The sequence below is a fragment of the Orcinus orca genome, chromosome 17, assembly GCF_937001465.1.
Source record: "Orcinus orca chromosome 17, mOrcOrc1.1, whole genome shotgun sequence".
Lineage (NCBI taxonomy): Eukaryota > Metazoa > Chordata > Mammalia > Artiodactyla > Delphinidae > Orcinus > Orcinus orca.
The window spans coordinates 76,652,791-76,672,834 of record NC_064575.1 but is presented as its reverse complement, the minus strand read 5'-3'; the positions used below and the strand labels follow the sequence as shown (position 1 = coordinate 76,672,834).

Genomic DNA, 20,044 nt, shown 5'->3' with positions numbered 1-20,044 from the left:
CTGAGCCAGGGCTCTAGAGCCCGTGAGCCACAACTACTGAAGCCTGTGCGCCTAGAGCCCGTGCTACCTAGGAGTTCACTAAACTTTCCAGGCCAGCCTCAAAACCAGAGCCAAGAAGAAAGAGCAGAAAACATAAAACACGTGGGAAAAGCAGCTGGGTGTTGTCTTGGAGGCCAAGCTGCATTTCAGAGCCAGCCTTAGAAATCCAGCATTCCCCAGACCCCCTTCCTCCAGTGTGGCAAGGTGGAGGCAGGCACTGGTGGCCTTTCTTGTGTAATGAAAGGTTATATGATGACACTGGTTATTTGATCACAAAGCTCCTCGATGGTTCCCACTGAGCCAGAACCTTGGCAATGCAGAGAATGGATCCAGTTTCAAACCTGACCTTTTCTGAGTACCAAATGCTGATGGAGAAAGGAGCTAGAATTGCTCCTCAAAGACAATCCTCTCTGCAATTCAAAGTAAGGGCTGTCAGCTGAGGCATGAAGGGAGGCTAATACCCAGGGAGCTTCCAGGGTTTCCAAAGACGGGTACTTGCTATCCATCTTATACCAAGGGGGCTGCTACATCATGGTGATTGCTTTTGTCTTTGTCTTTTCTCATGTCATTCCCTCTCTTTTGGACACACACATATATGACAGAGGCACACACACACACATTAATATTTGAAACACCCACATCAAATCAGGAGAAATGTTTTTGACTTTACGGGCATGAAACAGTCATATCCCACATGTTACGCATGTAACCGTTTAACAGTATTTGCAAAGGAATCGACAGTTTCTTAGCTCACTCATTCATTGAACTTGGGTTGGTTCATTCAACAAATATGTATCATAAGCACGTATATGTGCTATAATATGGTGGGTGCTGGAAGATGGGACTAGTCATGGATGGAATTCAGATAATCCAACCCCAGGCAACAGTAGGGGCAGGTGGCATAGAAGATACTGACCCGTTGCAGCCACATATCCTGAGATTGAAACTGGACTCTGCCACTCCCTAGCGGTGTGTCCCTGGGTAATCCATTTAACCCTTTGACTCTTCGTTTTTTCATGTGTAACCTGGGGCTAATGAGAACTATTTTATTCGTTTTGTATGGCAACATTTTGACTAATTACATGTTATCACTATACCCATTTTATAGATGACAAATATGGCTCAGATAGGACTACTGTTGGGCTCAAGTTTGCACACTCATGAGTAATAGAGTTGTGTTGAACCCTGGTCTTCAGTTTCCAAGTGTAGTATTTTTTTTTTCCATTTCTCTTCATTTTTTTAGCCCAAGTAATTAATCACTCCCTCTAAGCTATTCAGCAGAACATTTATTTATTCTGGTATCATTATCAGCTATGAACAGACCCTCCTGGGTCGGCTTATGCTCAATTTTTCAAGAGGACAAATGCTACCACAACAAGCTTCACTGTTTTTCGAGGTGAACACAGCCATTGCAGAGCATTAACTCTGTGCCGACCTCCGCCTGTGACTGATAAGAGCAATTTGATACCAAACAGTCTCTGGACTTGAGGGAGGGTCGGCCAGCTCCCACCCTCTCCCTATCATAGAGTGCCAGCTCCTAGAGTGTCCCAGTTTGGTCCTGCAGGTTTTTCTGTTTATGCAGTACACCTCGTGAAACCATAAGCTCTTGGCTTTTTGCTGAAAGAACGATTCTAGCCGTCTTCAGCTATGTGTAGGTAATCCCAGATAGCTGGATCACTGCATCTGAAGATGGGAGAAAGTGGCCAGCACTTACCGAGGACCCACTCCGCTTGTCTAGTCAGGCATGAAAGAGCCTTTTCTAACCTGGCAACACAAACATTTGTTAATATTTCACCTTAGGTTCTGACCCCTTCCTCTCCCCTCCCGCAGGCTGGAAGGCTTGACCAGCGGATATGAGAACGTGCCTCCATTTGGAGCTGATTCGTTTCGCTGTACCTAGTCGGGAGCGGGGACAGAGCGCGTGCGCGCGCGTGCATTATGGGGGTGAGCATATGGGGCGGCAGTTAAGGGTGGACGTCTCTCCCGCCCAGTTTAAACCAGGCCTTCACGTTGCACAGTGCACTGGTACATACTTAGCACACAGTTAAATCTTCGGAGTCCAAGAGACTTCAGAGTCGTTTTCTGGTCCAACACTCTGATATTTGGGCCCCTCTTCCTAAAATCCTCCCAACTGATTGAGCTGCAAAGGGTCCCATTTGGGTAGGTTTTAACAGTGGCTGTGGTTAGTCTGGGAAAAACAAAAGCTGTCCCCATATTCCAGTTGACATTTAGGTGTCCAGTAAAGATGTCTTGAATATTAAGAAAAATTTATGTTCACTTTCATATGTAACATAAATACATTCTTATATGGTAATATGGGAAAATATTACAGGTAAGACTGAAATTCCCTTTGGGCTGTCTTCTTCCACTCCCGAACTTTTCTTAGAGGAAACCGTTATTAACATTTTGGTGCACATCCTTCTAGACCTTTATCTATGTCTTTGCAGACAAGTTTGAGCACCTTGGTAGGTACCTGACCTGGACCAATGCTCTGCGTAGCTCGGGTCTAGTGAATTTTCTCTTCAGACTTGATAGATGTTTCCATTCTGGCGGCTATCACGGAGCGGGGCAGAGAGGAAGAGTGGGCTCGTGGGGAACCAAGAAGACAACCTCAGGCAGGTCACACCCCAATAGGAAAGTTTACAGAGTTTGTATTTTTGGTTTATAAGGACGTAAGTCATTGTGGATCGTCCTAATGGCAGTTTCACCTTCTTCCCCAAGTCTTTGTTGCATCAAGGATGACCCAGAATCCCAGAGTCTCATCTGTATTATTGGGGTTGCAGGAGAGTTTAGAAGCTTTTCATCACAGCCACTGAAACTTCAGAGATGGAGACACGGAGGGGAGTCTTTCTGAGCTTGGATAAGTAACTTTATTGTCTGTTTCAAATCATTTGTTAGGGGCAGTAATGATCGCGGCTCTGCTTGCCTCTTGAGGTCATGGAAGGGTAACATGAAATAATAAAGGTGAAATCTCAGTGTGGATACGTGCTGATTTAAGCGACAACTGTAGCATAGTGTTTAAAAACGTGAGCTCTGGAATCATATTTTTATCTGGAAGGCATGATTTTAAGTCCTCTCGAGATGGAAATGTGTGACGGGCCAATGACAATGATTCCAGCTCTGGACAGAAGGGGGCACTCTTGTACTTTCTCTAGACTGTCTTAACTAAGCGTCGGGAGGGGTCAAAGTCTTATTGTCCTGTTTAATTCTTGTCACTGTGGTGGGGGGTGGGGTGGGTTACATTGTGCCTATTCTCAGGGACTGGTCACTTCATGACTCCCCAAAATGCAAAGGGTCCAGGCTTGGGTTGATTTTTACCAGTAGTTTTTCCAGGACGGGTAGGAGCTGACCACCTGGCCCAAGTGGCATGTGAGGAATCCAGCACAGCAAACAGATGGTGCGAATAGCACCAGGGGATCAAATTGCCACCTGATTTCTGCATGATCTATGTGTGCCGGCATGTTGCACTGCAGTAGCGATATACTTCTGCCTTCCATCAGGAATGGAAGAGATGGTGTTGGACTACGTGTTTCAGGAGATAAATTTTTAAGACCCCAGCTGGCTTGGCAACGACAGCTAGTCCTAAGGATGCTGCTCTGGGGTGTGGGTGGGTCGTTATAGGAAAGCAGCACTGAAGGAATGTCCCATTTAGCGTCATCTCCCATCTTGTCATGAATATCAGAAGCCCTGACAACAGGGATGAAAAATGGGTGAAACATTTGGCATCTGGGGTTTCCAGAAAGTACAGCCAGAACTCTCTGTAGAATAGTACAAGGAATTCCCCAGTGTTAATAATTCTACCAACTTTGGTTAATTTCTCTCTGTCTCTCTCTCTCTCCCTTGTTCTCTCTCTCTCTCTCCAATTGTTATATACATATATCATTATATATACAATTATATATAATTGTTTTCCTGAATTATTTGAGAGTAAGTTTTATACATGATGCCCTTAACCCCTAAATACCTCTGTGTATATTTTCTAAAAACAAACACATTCTTTCATATAACCATAGCATAATCATCAAGACTAGGAAATTAACATTAACACAGAACTATTACCTAACCTATAGACCTTATCCAGATTCACCAATTATCCCAATGACATGTTATATAGCAAAGTACTGCGTCATGCTTTGAATTTGTGCCTGTTGACCCTCCTCAGTCTTTGTCTTTTATGACAATGGCAATTTAGAAAAGTGCAGGTCAGATATTTTGTAGAATGTTCCTCAATTTGGGTTTCTCTAATGTCTTCTCATGATGAGATTCAGGTTATGCATTTTCAGCTGAGCTGTCATAGAAGTGATGCCTTTTTCCATGCATTATATAAGGAGGCATGCAGTGTCAATTTCTCCCATTACTGGTGGTGTTGACTTTGATTAAGGTTGTGTCTGCCAGGTTTCTCTACCATCTTTCTCATTAATTAGTAAGTATCTTGTCAGAAGATACCTGATTTTGTAAACATACTCTTCATGCTTTAAGCCACTAGTTTTATCGCGCATTGATGATGCTTGCCTGACTTGATTATTATTATAATTGTTGCCAAATGGTGGTTTTCTAGTTCCATGATTCTTTCTACATTTGTTAGCTTTCGATGGTAAGGAAGAGACTTCCCTTCTGTATTTATTTACTTAAAAGACTGGGCCACAGTGGTTCAAATCCTTGAACACAAGTAATATGAGATGGTAATCAGGTGCTGAAGTTGTGCTTGGTGGTTTGTAAAGAATGTTAGCATCCATTTGTCCCGTTTGCTCTTAAAAGCTCATCAGTGTAGGGGTTAATGGCGTCCTTCTATTACAAATGAGGAAACTGAGACTCCAGAGAGGCCCCTCAATCGTCACACGTGTTGATGTGATGTCAGTATTGTGAGGTCAGGATTTGGTTTTGTGAGCTCCCTGAGGATAGGGCAGGTATGTTAGTGACATTGAGATCTTCTAAACACTCAGAACAGAAGGTACTCAATACTGGTTGCTTATATGAGTAAGTGAGTGAATGAATGAATAACAAAGCATTCTGCTTGCCCAAATCCCTCTGCTACCTTCTTGTGATTCGTAGAGGTCCTTTCCTCCCCTGTTACAGCAAAGTCTAATGCTGGAATGTCCCTGGGAAAGGCAGCCAGGTATCCTGCACAGTGCTAGGTCTTTGCTGAAGACTGTGAGAATGGGCAAGAAATGGAACACCCTGGGCCTTTACAAGCCCAAAAGGGGGGATGGAGACATGGAACAAATAGAAAGAGCTCAGAGAACAATGCTGCCAGGTCCCAAACACAGGCTTTTCTGATATCATTCGCCATTGGCTACAGGTCAGGCCAGGCCACAATCCCAGTGAGGGAGAGGGGCAGGCACACTCATCATTTTGACTCCAGTCCAAAGTCTAAACGCCACTAACCAAGCAGGACAAGAGGTTTCCACCAGCTTCCAATGAAACCTGGCGGTTTTACGGTTTCCATCAGCTTCCAGTGAAACCTGGTGGTTTTATGGTTTCCACCTGAGCTCTGGCAAAGCCTGGCGTCCCAAACCCTGTATGCTTGTTCAAGCCTCTGACCACAAATGCAGCTCGGTGTGGGTATCAAGTGAAACCAAATCAAAGCCAAATTAAAAATAATTCTGAAATGGAACCAAGAACTTGACCCCAGAGTATCCTGGAGGCTTTGACGCTAGGTTGCATTAGGAGGAAGGACGGGCCTTTGGAAAATTAATTCCCTGAGGTTTTTATTTTTAGCCTGTGATTCTTATCTGGCTCATCTCCACACATGACCTCTAACCTCACCTTCTTGCTATTATTTGTTGGGATTTTGTGGTCAGCATGGCTCGGCCACGGTGCGTTTTGCCCTGAGTGAGTTCAGTATATATTTCTCCTTCTGGTTTCATGCCTTCAGAGAAACAAACAGTAGTTCCTTCTGTCAGAGGCTGGTGGCCCTGCTCAGAATGAACAGACTGATAGCCTTGAAAGAGTCCCCCCGGTCTACCACATCACTGAAACAATAGTGTGCTATGTCATGATTAAAAAAAAAGGTTGCATTCCATAAAGCATTATGGGTGGCCAGCTCAGAAAGTTAGAGCATCTATTAATGGCACCTGGGGACAGAGTAGCCATTTAGCTTTCCGTGTTCTGAGTGTATCCATTGCACCCAGCTAGCAGTCCTTGGAATCTGTCTCTGTGGTCACAAGGAAGTTTGAAGAAAGGAAAGGGGACGGGCTCAAAATAAGGCCATTCCTTCTGCAGGAAAATAAACTAAAAATTGTCTTCTTAATTCTTGCTGGGCCCCTTGAATGATTTAGACCATATTGTTAAGCACATAGGCTGTTGGGCTCCCTTCCCTCCCCCACCCCCTCCCAGGCCAAGATGGGGTGGGTCTGTAGGTCATCTGAACTTGACCCAGAAGCTTGTAGGGGTCTCCAATGGAGGAGGATATAACAATATCCAAAGAACCTTCCTGTGTTTGTTCTCACTCCAGAGTGAGCACAATGGTGAATGGTCTGATTCTGCCACTCCTTTGCTCAGAAGAGCAATGGCTACCGTTTCATTTATTCTGAAAGCCCCAATCCTTACAATTACCTGCAAAACCCTACCTGCACTGGCCCGTGTCCCTCGGTCCTCACCTCCCCTTCTTCTCTGCCTTGTTCACTCTGCTCCTTCCACCCTGACCACTTTTGTGGTCCCTTGAAAACACTGGGAACACCCAGACCTTAGACCTTTACTTTTCCTCCAGAAGGTCACATAACTGACACCCATCATCTTCTTCAAGGCTTTGATCAGATGTCATCTTTCCATGCCCCGAACCCTGTTTAAAATTGCAACTCCCACTTCCGCTCCCCCAACACTCTGTACTTGCTCTGCTTCTGTTGATTTCACTTATCACCTTCCAACACACTTTTAATTTATTTACTATTGTTCATTCTCTTTCCCTTCACTGGAAGATGAGTCCACCGGGGCAGAGTTCTCTGTTTTGTTTTACTGACATAGCCCAAGTACCTAGAATGGTGGGCACTCAATTAGTACTTGTTGAATGAATGAACGGACTTGGTTGTCCTGCTGGACTGGTCCACTGGGGTGTTGGGATGAGGCTGGCAACAATACTGAAACACAACCAAGAGATTCCTGCCCTGCTTCTCCGGGCGGGGTGGGGTCATCGCAATTCTCAGGGGTGAGCAGCCCATTTAACTTTTGATGAGAACCACCCCCCTCCCCACCGAAAGAAGGAGGTTATGTAACCCTGAAGCTTTTCCTAATCAGTTGTACCCTAGAAGGGTGAGGAAACCTGACTGGTCAGAAGAGTGTTTCCCACCTAAATTTCTCCAGCTTCCTGTTCTAGGAATGATTAGCCACAGAAGTCAGAGAGAAACCAACGGAAAAACAAGTTTCCTCCAATCTCCCTCTGCACCTTGAGCATTGAGGTTTATGAAGATTACGGTAGAGCTTATCCAAGAGAACGGTGACCGCTGCCCCGGCTCCTTCCCCTAGTTGGTGGTGATGCAAGGGCCAGGGCTGAAACGAGGGCACTGGGGTATCCGGAGTGGGGGACCTCAAAGAAAATGCATCTTGAAAAAAATGTGAGCTGCTCTGAAAGATGCAGCCTAGCAGCTTCCTGAAAACGAACCACATGTTGTTGGTTTCCCATCCCCTAACTCCTTCTCCTTTCCAGCTCTCTTCCTTTCCTCTCCGCAACCCCTACTAGAAAAGATAACTGTCTTGTTTCCAGATGAGGTTCTGTTGCAGGGAGATAGTCTGGGGCCTAGGATCTGCAGGCAGACATACATTTGGAGTGATCTCCCCGCTGAGGTTCCTGTGTTCCACATCTGCTTGGGACATCCAACAGCTGTGCTGAGGGCTGCCCATTGGGGAAGAGGTTGTGGAAGGATTTCAGATGGAAGGAAAATTTAGTGCTCATGCCGTGGCTTAGGTGCAGACAGTAGCGAATGCTTTCACAGGCTTGCTAGTTGGCTAATGTGTAGCACCTGTTCAGGAACTGAGCGGTTTGCAACTGAGGACTCACCAGTTTATGAGCAGAAGAGAGGATTTTGCCACTTGACTGGGTTATTTTCTTCCAAACTTTTTAGCTAGGTCTGGTATTGAATCCGGAGTGTTGAATCTGAAGGTCCCTGGCATACAGTTCAGGGAAAAATTTCAAGAATTTCTGTGTGATTTTCTTAATTTCCTAATTTTTTTTATTGTAAGTTGCAATTCTTTTATTGTCTTAATTTTTTCAAAGTCTGGCTCTCCATGTTATATATTTGAAGTGTATATGGTATTTCAGATACTCATTTTCATTTATTCTAGGTGGATACATTTCTATTCTTTGAAAAAAAAAAAAGACAACTTTCTCTTGCCCAATAGCACAAGACCATTTTAGGCATTTAGTTAGGGGGAGTATCTTGGATAAGCAATGTTGAAAAATGGCGTGCAATATAATTGAATCACTTTGCTGTACACCTGAAACTAACACAACATTGTTAATCAACTGTACTCCAATATAAAATTAAAATTAAAAAAAAGAAAAAAATACATATATATTTGGTCATTCAGATGGCCAAAATATATTTCTTATATATATTTGGTCTTCATCCACAGTTTCTGGCTCTCAAAACCCTTGGAATTTCCTGGGCGATAAGTGAAATGGGAATATCTCTTGTTATAGTATTTGGTGTCTTGTCTTTGGTTGCTTGAAAGCTTCAGAGCCATAAGGGTGGAACAGGTGTCTTGATATCCGTAACAATCCCTTCTCCATCACAACTGGGTTTGTGTTTATAGGTGACTTTTGGAAAGCGCTAAAGGATGGGAGCTGGTTGCCAGACGAACCAGCTATGAATACGGGTGTGCGGTCAGGCCACTCAACATGGCTGTTCTCTTGCTCTCTGTGTGTCTCCTGCTTGACCAATCTCTGCTTCACCTGCATGCTACTCACATGACTATCCAATCCTCTTAATCGTAGGGCTTAATCAGGAAATACCTACGTGCTTGCCCCCTACCCCACTGGTTTCCCTCGTAAATGATGAGCCAACTTGACATCAATCCCTTTGTAAATGGTAGCCTCCTTCTCTCTGGAGTAGTGACGCTTCCTACCGTGTCCTGCCTGTTGTCTGCTATACACAGTGGAGTGTCACTCCAGGACTGTGCTTCAGACTTGTAACATTCCCCTGTCCAATACGCCATTGATGTCTCTGTCACTGTATCAAGGCTCTTTCTTTGGTCTCACGGTTGGGCAACTACAAGACTTGCAGGCCTGTGGGGTGCAGCCCAACAAGGGGGTTGGAACTTTCTGTCCCATCCCCTGATTTTGGGGGAAGGGTAGTTTGAATCAATCACCAATGGCCAATGAGTTAATCAATTATGGCTGTGTAATGAAGCCTCCATAAAACCCCCAAAGGACTGGGTTCAGAGAGCTTCCAGTTTGGTGAATTTGTGGAGTGGCGCACATGGAGAGGCATGGAAGCTCCGTGCCCTCTCCCCACACCTTGCCCTATGCATCTCTTCCATCTGGCTGTTCCTGAATTATATCTTTTAATAATAAACTGGTAATCTAGTCAGTAAAATGTTTCTCTGAGTTCTGTGGGCCACTCTAGCAAATTAACTGAGCCCAAGGAGGAGGTGTGGAAACCTCTGATTTATAGCCAGTTGGTCAGAAGCCCAGGTTATCACCTGGGCTTGCAGTTGGTGTCTGAAGTGGGTGGGTAACAGCTTTGTAGGATTGAACCCTTAACCTATGGAATCTGATGCTGTCTCTGGGTAGATAGTGTCAGAATTGAGTTGAATTGTAGGACACCCAGCTGGTGTCCTGAGAATTGTTGGTGTGCGGACCCCTCTCCACCAACACACATATTGCAACACACATCATTTGGTCCAGAAACTCAAAAGATGGGGTGAAGGGACTCTTCCAGGGACTGGAGAGTAGGTTTGGTAAGATTTTGGACTGCCACACAAATTTCTTATCAGTAAACCTCTTACTGAACAAACCTTTCATAAATAACATCAGAAAAGGGCACAAATCATAAAAGTACAGCTTGATGAATTTTCAAAAATAAACACTTCTGGGACTTCCCTGGTGGCTCAGTGGTTAAGAGTCCACCTGTCAATGTAGGGAACACGGGTTCGATCCCTGGTCTGGGAAGATCCCACATGCCGCGGAGCAACTAAGCCCGTGCGCCACAACTACTGAGCCCGCCTACCTAGAGCCCATGCTCCACGACAAGAGAAGCCGCCACAATGAGAAGCCTGTGCACTGCAACAAAGAGTAGACCCCGCTCGCCGCAACTAGAGAAAGCCTGCGCGGCGAGGAAGACCCAACGCAGCCATAAATAAAACAAAAAAACCAAAAATCAACAACAACACTCCCCAGTACCTAGCACCCAAATCAAGAAATAGCTTGTGGCCAAATCTCCAGATGACCCCTGCTGCTCCTTTCCCATCACCACCTCCCCTCAGGGGAACCACTACCCTGACTTCCAATTGTGTTTGTTTTGAACTTTATATAAATGAGATCATAGAACACATACTCTTTTGCATCTGGTCTCCTTCGTTCAACATTCTGTTTCTGAGAATTAGTCATGTAGTTGTGTGTAGCAACAGTTTGTCTATCCTCCTCACTGTATGTATGTTATTTTATTATATGAATATAAAAAATTTATTCTGCTGAAGACATTTAAGTTGTTTCCGGTGTTCACAATTAGGAATATGTCATGCTACAGATATTCTTGTTCACATTCTTTAGGACACTTATGTACTCATTTTTATTTTTTTATTATTATTATTATTTTTGCGGTACGCTGGCCTCTCACTGTTGTGGCCTCTCCTGTTGCGGAGCACAGGCTCTGGACGCGCAGGCTCAGCGGCCATGGCTCACGGGCCCAGCCGCTCCGCGGCATGTGGGATCTTCCCGGACCGGGGCACGAACCCGAGTCCGCTGCATCAGCAGGTGGACTCTCAACCACTGCGCCACCAGGGAAGCCCTTGTACTCATTTTTAATTGGTTTATATCTAGGAGTAAAAAAATGCTGCACCAGAGGGTACAAATGTATTTGACTTCGGGAGATAACCACCAAGTGGTTTTCTAAAGTGATACCAACCTGTAGTCTTGCCAGCAGAGCAGGAATGTTCTGATGGCTTCACATCTTCATTAATGCTGTGTAATATTGGTGGTGTTTTTTATTTAAGGCGTGCTGGTGGTCATGTAATGGTATCACATTGTAGTATTGATTTACATTGTCCTGATGAATAGTGATTTTGATCACCTTTTCATATGTTTATTAGCCACTTGGGTATCCTTTTTAGTGACATGGCTCTTCAATATTTTACTCATTTTTCAAATTCTATACCTTTGATTTTACTTATTGATCGGAGTCCTTTATAAAATCCAGAATGGAGTCTTTTGTCAGGCACATGAATTTCAAATATCTTCTCCTACATTGTGGCTTGCCTCATCATACTCTGGTTTCTTTGGATGAAAAGATTTAAAATTTTAATTTGTCAAACTTTTCCTAAGTGGTTAATTGTTTGTGTGTAAGTCCTGTATAAGAAATTTTTGTCTATTGACAATATCATGATATTCCTCTAGGGTACTTTGTAGAAGCTCTATTTTTTTAGCATTTTCATGTAGATCTATAATCCATCTGGCCTTTTGTGTCTGTTGTAAAAAGGGAGTCATGATTGCTATAGCAACATTTATTAAAGAGACCATTCTTTCTCTGCTTAACTGCAGTATCACCTTTGTTATGAATGACTACATGCGTGGTTTTTTTGTTTCATTGGTCTGTTTGTCTATCTTTGCACTGCCCTAATTACCTATAACTCCATAATAAATCTTGATATCTGGTAATGTAAGTCCTCTAACTGTTCTTCTTCAAGAATGTCTTGGCTTTTTCTGACCCTTTTCATTTCCTATAAATTTTAGAATCAGCTGGTTAATATTCACGTCAAAAAATTCTGGAGTCTTGATAGGGATTGCAAAGAATATATAAGTCAATTTGGAAGAAATCGATATCTTTACATATTGAGTGTTCTGATCCATAATCGTGGTCTATCCCTCTGTTTGCTTAGGTCTTTTAAAATTTCTCTAAATAATATCTTGTAGTTTTCAGTTTAGAAGTCTTCCATATCTTTAGTCAGTTTTACTGCCATATCTTTAGTCAGTTTTACTGATTTTTTAATAAATGGTATTTTAAAGTTTTTAATCATTTAACAAAATCATTTATTTCAATAGGTTATAGAATTTTATGGATTCTCAATGTACACAATCACATTGTCAATGAATGATCATATTTTTATTTCTACCTTATCAATCTTATGTCATCCATTTCATTTTCTTGCTTTATTACACTGGCTAGGGCCTCCAGTACAATGTTGAATAGGAGTATTGATAGTGGATATCTTTGTCTAATTTTCAATATCTGGACGATATATTTCGATATCCCACCATTAATACTATGTTTGTTGTAAGTTTTTTTTCAGACCATAAAGACAGGCATATTTATAGATTTTTAAAATAAATACTCTTCATCAGATTAAGAAAGATTTTTTGTATTCCTAGTTTACTAAGTTTTTTAAAAATCACTTTATCGTATCTATAAATAGGCCTACATGATTTTTCTCATTTTTTCAAGATAGTAAATATTATTGGTTAACTACATCAGCTTCATTTCTGGAATAAGTAAATTTTGTTGTAACATATTATGATTTTCATTATTTCTGGATTTGAAATAATTATTTAGTATTTTTTCTTCTGTATTTTTGAGAGGTAATTATCCATAATATTATTTTGTTTCAATATTCTTGTTAGGTTTGAAAATCAAGTCATGCTGTTCTTATAAAATAAGTTTGGAATTGTTTTCTCATTTTTTCTGGAAGAGTTTATGTAATATTGGTGTTATTTCTTCTTTAAGTATCTAAAAAAGAATTCAGAAGTGCTCCTCAGGGCCTACAGATTTCTTTGTGAAAATATTTTTAATTGCATGTTTAATTTATTTAATATAGTATTACATTTTCTGTTTCATTATGTGTCTGTTTTGGTAATTTGTATTCTTTAGAAATTGGTTGACTGTCTAAATTTTAAAATTATTAACACAAAACTATTGTATTATAATATCTTGATATAAAGTTATGTCTATATTTTCATTCCTTATTTTGGTTATTTTTTCTTTCTGTCTCTCTCTTGCTATAGATTCCTCAGTTTATTAGTTTTTTCAAAGAACCAACTTCTGAATTTATTGATTTCTCTATTTTATGTTTGTTTTTATTTCATTTTAATTCTTCCTTCATTTCAAATTAATTCTTCCTTCTGTTTTCTTTGGGTTGAATTTGTTGTTCTTTTCAAAATTTAAACTTCTTCAGGTGAATAGACTGCTGATTTTCAGCTTTTCTTCTTTTCTAACATATGCCTGAGCTAAATGCCACAAGTTTTAAAATGTCAAATTTTTAATATCACTCAGCATATTTTATAATATCCAATCTGATTTAACATTGAATGTATTATTTAGCAGTCTTGTCTGATTTTCAAACATTTGAGAATTTTCTAGTTGTCTATTATGGAATTTTATATCCAGTGCCATCATAAAATATATTTTAAATGATTTAAAGCCTTTGAATTGTATTGAAGCTTGCTTTATAGCATAATATCAATATATGGTCAGTTTTGGTAAATGTTCCACATACACCTGAAAATTGCATAATTGTCAGCAATACTTTTTCTTCCTTTTGTGGAATTTCAGTTACATTTATGCCTTTTTCACATATTGTCATCTATATTTTCTTTTGATATGTTAAACAATTTTTTGTCCTTCTGTACTTCAATCTGGATAATTTCTATTGATACTTCTAGTTCATTCAACCTTTTATGAGCTATATGTGACCCAATGTATCCATTTATTGAACTACAATTTTAGTTGTATTTTTTACTTGTAGAATTTCCATTTGATTCTTTCTTAAAGATTCCAGTTATCTGATAGTGCTCTACATCCTGTCATCTATGTTCTTCAAAACATTAACAGTTTTTTAAAAGTCCATGTCTATATATTTCTATTTTTAGTTTCTTTTTTCCTCAGTCCTGTTTCTTATTCTTCTTAGTAATTATTGAATGAATGCTGGACATTGTGTATAAGAAAAAGTAGAGGCTCTGATTGTATCACCATATTGAATGTGGCTTTTCCTTCTTGAGCTCTTGGCAAAATTAATAATGGGCTTAGGAATGTCACCTCATGGCAGGACGATGACATTTCATTCACTACTGGAGATACATGGAGATACATTCATGTTATATTCACATGTTTCACTTTCTTTCCATCTCCATTGCTGCAACCCTGGACTGGACCTTAATTAATTGTATCTCATCTAGAGCTCTGACCAATTTTTTCCATTTTTATTCTCTCAGTTCTTTGCAATTTGGCCATAGTCATTAGATTAAGATTTACAAAATTCCTCTGGTTACATCCCTACTTTTATACAAAGCCTTCAATAACTGATTTCAGAGAACTGAAATCCAGCAAGAAAAGACCACCGTGTTTTCCCCTATAATGGATTCCCAGTGTGAGAGATGGCAAAGAAAAGAAAAAAGTTGGAAACTTGTCAAATGTCCTAACATCTCAGTCTTATGTTTCTAGTATGATTGTAAGTGGAATGCCACCCTTATTTAATAATGACTGTTCTTCCAATAAGAGAATATTCTTATCATGAATTCTCTTTCGAGGTAAAATTTCACTTCTTAAATTTGTTACGATGAGAATTATTTGTTAATTATAACAAAATAAAAGATTTCTATTACAATGTAGAAATCAGTCTTTCCTAATTGTACAAATCGTCTAGGGTTTAGCATTATTCATTGTTTGCATATAATATCTCAGTTTAAGTGCACTTCCCACCAAGTAAAAGGAAGAGTCATACCACAGGAAGAAAATGTAATTCAAGGTAGCTTTTTTCTTTCAATAAAAACGTGCTCCTCTCTTCAAGTCTGTGAGTATAGATTTGATACTATATGTAAATGTGCCTTGTAAACTCTAAAGTGCTATAAAAGCGAAAGCTATTTTACTTAATAATTAACATTAATGCTAATAAAATATTGTCCTCTATTAAAATGCAAAAGCTCTTGGGAGACAAAGGCATTAAACCAATTATGCATGACTTGGTGAGAAATATTTCATCAGCAACTTTCCCGAGCAATACATGAAGTGGTGCAGAGTAGAGGAGAGAGAGAGACAGGATACATGAGAGAGAGAGAGGAAGAGGAAATGTGAAAGCGACAGGGAGAGAAAACGTACAATTATGTATATCTGGAGCATGCAATAGTAAAGGAAGGACTAGTAGAAAGTAAGAGGCAGGACAAGTAAGCAGGAATGAAATAATCATGTTGGACTCTTTGGCCATTATGAGGAGTTTGGTTTATAGTATAAAAGCAATGGCTAATGTTGGGCTTTAAGTAGAGCCATTTCAGGAGAAATGAAAGGGAATCAGAGTGACCCCAATGGGGATCTTTTGCATCTTATTATTGGGATATAATTTTCTCTGTTTTGATCAAAGTTAAAATTTCTTTCTTTCAAAATTAAGTCTTAGATGGGGGTCTAAGTTTCAAATGCAATAATGTATATAAAGCTTCCAGCCCGGAGCCTGTTTATATAAAAGGCTTTCAGCAAAAGGCAGCTATGAGGCTGGCCGCAATGAAGCAACTTGGGCTACTTTGACCTTCAAGGTCATTCTTGCCGACACTTGACATCTCACCTCTCACCACTCAGGAATACAGGGCAAACTAGATTTTAGAGACTGCTCTCTTCTCTTTTGCTTTCCAATATTTTAAATACACACACTTGTCTTCCTACCCCCTTTCTCTATTCCCTCCAGCTGAAGACTTAATATGAATTCCAGGTAAATCCTGAGTTTCGTTTCCAAGTTTTCTGTGGAAGGTCCTTCCATTGGTACATTATTTAGCTCTCCAGGAATACCTGGACGGGGGAATTGGAGAAGATAGCATACAGGTCTTCAGCATTATCTCCCTGGAGAGTCTGCGTGTTGGAGAACAGCTAAGTCTGGGAACTTCTAGGAAAGTTATTGGTTCATACATCTGTCTTAAGCACGTGGGAACCTGCCAGTAGAATTCTGGAGAAGAGACTGCGTAAAGAGCCTAAAGAAGGTTGATAGATGATTTGAGAAATGTCAAAGTGAAGTGATATTTCTGATGCAAATTTATATGGGTTTTAACTGTTTTCAGCTTTATTTGCTGCTCTCTGTGGTGTTTATTTACCTTGTGGGTTTTAATTGACTGATCAATGAGAACTTTATTTGGACTTGCGGTCACAGATTATTTTGAGTGTTGGTGACTCATTGCGGAGGGTTGCATTTGAAAGATAGACACAACATTCAAATCCTTAGGTCTTGTGTATAGTAGAGAGGAAGGTAGGAGGCAAGGAGAAGGGAAAGGAAATAACATATACCTACTGTGACACATGTTTAGGCACCTACATATATTAACACATTTAATCATCACAGCAAATGGGAACACAGATATTTTAATCCATTCATTGCAGATGAAAAAATGGAGGCTCAGATAGGTTGAGAGACAGCCAACGTTTACAGAGATAGAAAGAAATAGAACTGGAATATGATCTGATATAGTAGAAATCCATGTTCTTTCCATTATCACTTTGGGAAGATCCATTTGGATACTAGAAAAGATTTCTGTACCAAATAATGGGATTTGGCTATAGTTATTCACATTCTGGGGCAGGGTGGGGGGAGTTAATATCTTATCATTATATTTTCATTCTTCCTTTTGAATTTGACTAAGTCACTGGGACTCTCTGTGCCTCAGTTTTCTGATCCCTGAAAAGACATGATGGGATGAAACTAGTAATTTAGAACACCAGGTCACCTTCCCAGGAGCTCAGAGAAATAAGTGTGCATGCAGGGGAGGTCATGGGAGGAAGCTGAGTGGATCCTACATCAGCAAGAGCTTATCTTCTTTTATCTCCTTTGCATATTAGACTTCCGGATGCTTTTGAAGAAAGGATTTCATGGCTATTGAAAAAAAAAAAAAAAGGCAGGGGGACAACTAGTCTATACTGCCTGGTTTGCACTCTTCAACTTTGTTTTGCTCCACAGTCACGTCATCAAATCTGAATTGACAAGCTTGAGGTCTCAGAGGCTCAAAGTTCCTTAGAGGCTCAAGCAGTGAAAACATGTGACCGTCAATGGACTCATTTATGTGAACAAAGAATGAAGCTGTGAGGAGGCATAGAATACAGGAGAATTGAGTCGTTCACTGGCTCTCAGTCAATTTGCTGAAAATCCATTTGCCAAAAGGTGATTCACCAAAACACCAATTCCCTGTAAACCGATTCAGTGAAAACAAATCCGCCGAAAGATCAACCTGCCTAATTCCCTGGAAACTGTCAAACAAATATTTTAGGCCAGATCTAAGACAGTTTGCTGCAACTGTTTCCTAGCAAGAGCAGATGATTTTGCTTAAGGACTATAGCAGAGGCAAGGCTTCAGGAGGGGAGGGAATGGGGAAGGGCATAAGGCTGCAAAAATAGCAAAGTTTGTAAAATTAAAGTCTCATCTTTAGAATACAAAATGTTAACTATGTGAAGTGTTTGGAGACAAATGTAAAATGCTAGAGAAGCTGACATTCAAATTAGCTGGATTAGCAAATCCGTATAAAAAGTGTGCAGTGACATTTGGATTTTTTTCACTTCTTGCCTATTATGGATAATGCTGCTATAAACGTTCATGTACAAGGTTTTTTATTTTTTGTTTTTTTTCAGACATGTGCTTTCATTCCTCTAACACATTACCCACGAGTAGAATTGCTGGTCATATATGTAAGTGTATTTCAACTTTTTAAGGAACCATCAAACTGCTTTCCAATGTGGCTGTACCATTTTATATTCACCGGCAATATATGAGGATTCCAGTTTTTCCACATCCTTGTTAGCACTTGTTATTATTTGACTTTTAGATTCTAACCATCCTCCTGGGTGTGAGATGGTATCTTATTGTTTTGACTTGTATTTCCTAATGAGTAATGATGTTGAGCATTTTTTTCATATGCTTATCGGCCATTCATTTATCTTCTTTGGAGGAATGTCTATTCAAATACTTGGTCCATTTTTAAATTGGGTTGTTTTTCCATGTATTACTGAGTTGTAAAACTTTTATATGTTCTAGATAGAAGTGCCTTATCAGATATATGATTTGAAAATACTTTCTCCCATTATGTGTATGTCTTCTCACTTTCTTAATGTTGTCTTTTGAATCACAAAAGTTTTAAATTTATGTCCATTTTATCACTTTTTTTCATTGCTTGTGGTTTTGAGTTGTATCTAGAAATCGTTGCCTTGCCCAAGATCATGAGAATTTTTCTTTTTTTCTTCTAAAAGTTTTATAGTTTTAGATCTTACGCTTTGATCTTTGATCAGTTCTGAGTTAGTACTTGTGTATGGTGTGAGGCAGGTGTCCAAATTAATCCTTCTGCTGGTGAATATTCAGTTGTACCAATATCATTTGTTGAGAAAATTTTCTTTCCTATTGAATTTTCTTGGCATTTTTGTTGAAAATCAGTTGACTGCAAATGTATGAGTTTATTTTTGGGCCCACAATTCCATTGATTTATTTATATGTCTATTCTTATGCCAGTGCCTCACTGTCTTGATTAGTGTAGGTTTATAGTAAATTTTCAAGTTGGGAAGTCTAAGTCTTCCAACTTTATTCTTATTTTTCAATATTGTTTGGCCATTTCATTTTCTGCAAAAAGACAGCTAGGAATTTGATGGGGGTTGCATTGAACCTATAGATCAATTTGGGTAGAATTTCCATTGTAACAATATTGAGTTTCTAATACAGGAACATGTGTTGTCTTTATTTTTAGATCTTTAATTTATTTAGACAATGTTTTCTAATTTTAAGTGTACAGTCTTAAACATCTATCATTGACATTTTCCCTAAGTATTTATTTCTTTTGATACTATTGTGAATTGCATTGTTTTCTTAATTTTACTTTCAGATTGTTCAATGCTTCTATAAAATACAAATGATTTTTGTGTATCACTATAATTGATCTTTTGTCATGTGACCTAGCTAAACTTTTTTATTATTTCTAATATTTTTTGTGGACTTCTTAGGATTTTCTACATACAGGATTATGTCAGATGTATATGAAGATTGTTTTACTTCTTCCTTTTCAATCTGGATGACTTTTATTTCATCTTCTTGTTTGATTGCACTGGCTAGAACTTCTAGTATAATGCTAAATAGAAGTGCCAAGAGCAGATATCTTTTTTTTTTTTTTTTTGCGGTACGCGGGCCTCTCACTGTTGTGGCCTCTCCCGTTGCGGAGCACAGGCTCCGGACGCGCAGGCTCAGCGGCCATGGCTCACGGGCCCAGCTGCTCCGCGGCATGTGGGATCTTCCAGGACCGGGGCACGAACCTGTGTCCCCTGCATCGGCAGGTGGACTCTCAACCACTGCATCACCAGGGAAGCCCAGGTGTCTTTTCTTTATTCTGGCTCTTACAGGGAAACGTAGCCTTTTACTATTAAATATGATGTTAGCTGTATTTTTTTTTGTAGATTCTCTTTATCATGGTGAAAAAGTTTCCTTCTATTTCAACTTTTGTGAGAGTTTTCTCATGAACGTGTGTTGGATTTTGTCAAATACGTATGTTCTGTCTATTGAGATGATCATGTGGTTTTTTGATTATCTATGCTAAAACAGCCTTGTATTCCTTTGACAAATCCTAGTTGTTCAAGGTGTTTAATTCTTCTTCTATGAATCTGTATGATTTGCTAATATTTTACTGAGAATTTCTTCATTGTTTCTTGGCTTGTCTTTTTCACTGAACTATTTTCTCTCTGCTTTTAATACTATTCTCATGAAGAAGTAGCTGAGAAACAAATAGTTAAGATTCACTGGATATGACCATGTTGGAAGAAACTTTCCTATAATACCCATGAGCTTTGGAACAAGATGGAGGTGAGACTGAATTGTAATTTTTCATAATCCACCTCTCTCAACCACTGTGGAGTCCTGGGCT

The 20,044-nt window shown here is 39.9% G+C and overlaps 1 long non-coding RNA gene across 2 annotated transcripts; it reads left to right on the top strand.

Annotated features, from left to right (window-relative positions):
* Window positions 1-444: 444 nt before the first annotated feature.
* On the top strand, window positions 445-18,840 carry LOC125961867 (uncharacterized). 2 transcript variants are annotated; one of them, XR_007472953.1, is made up of 4 exons: window positions 445-461; window positions 1,870-1,983; window positions 2,938-3,003; window positions 17,778-18,840. It is a non-coding gene; the product is annotated as an uncharacterized LOC125961867 (long non-coding RNA). The 2 variants fall into 2 exon arrangements; XR_007472954.1 differs by lacking the exons at window positions 2,938-3,003; window positions 17,778-18,840 and adding an exon at window positions 2,823-2,891.
* Window positions 18,841-20,044: the final 1,204 nt, after the last annotated feature.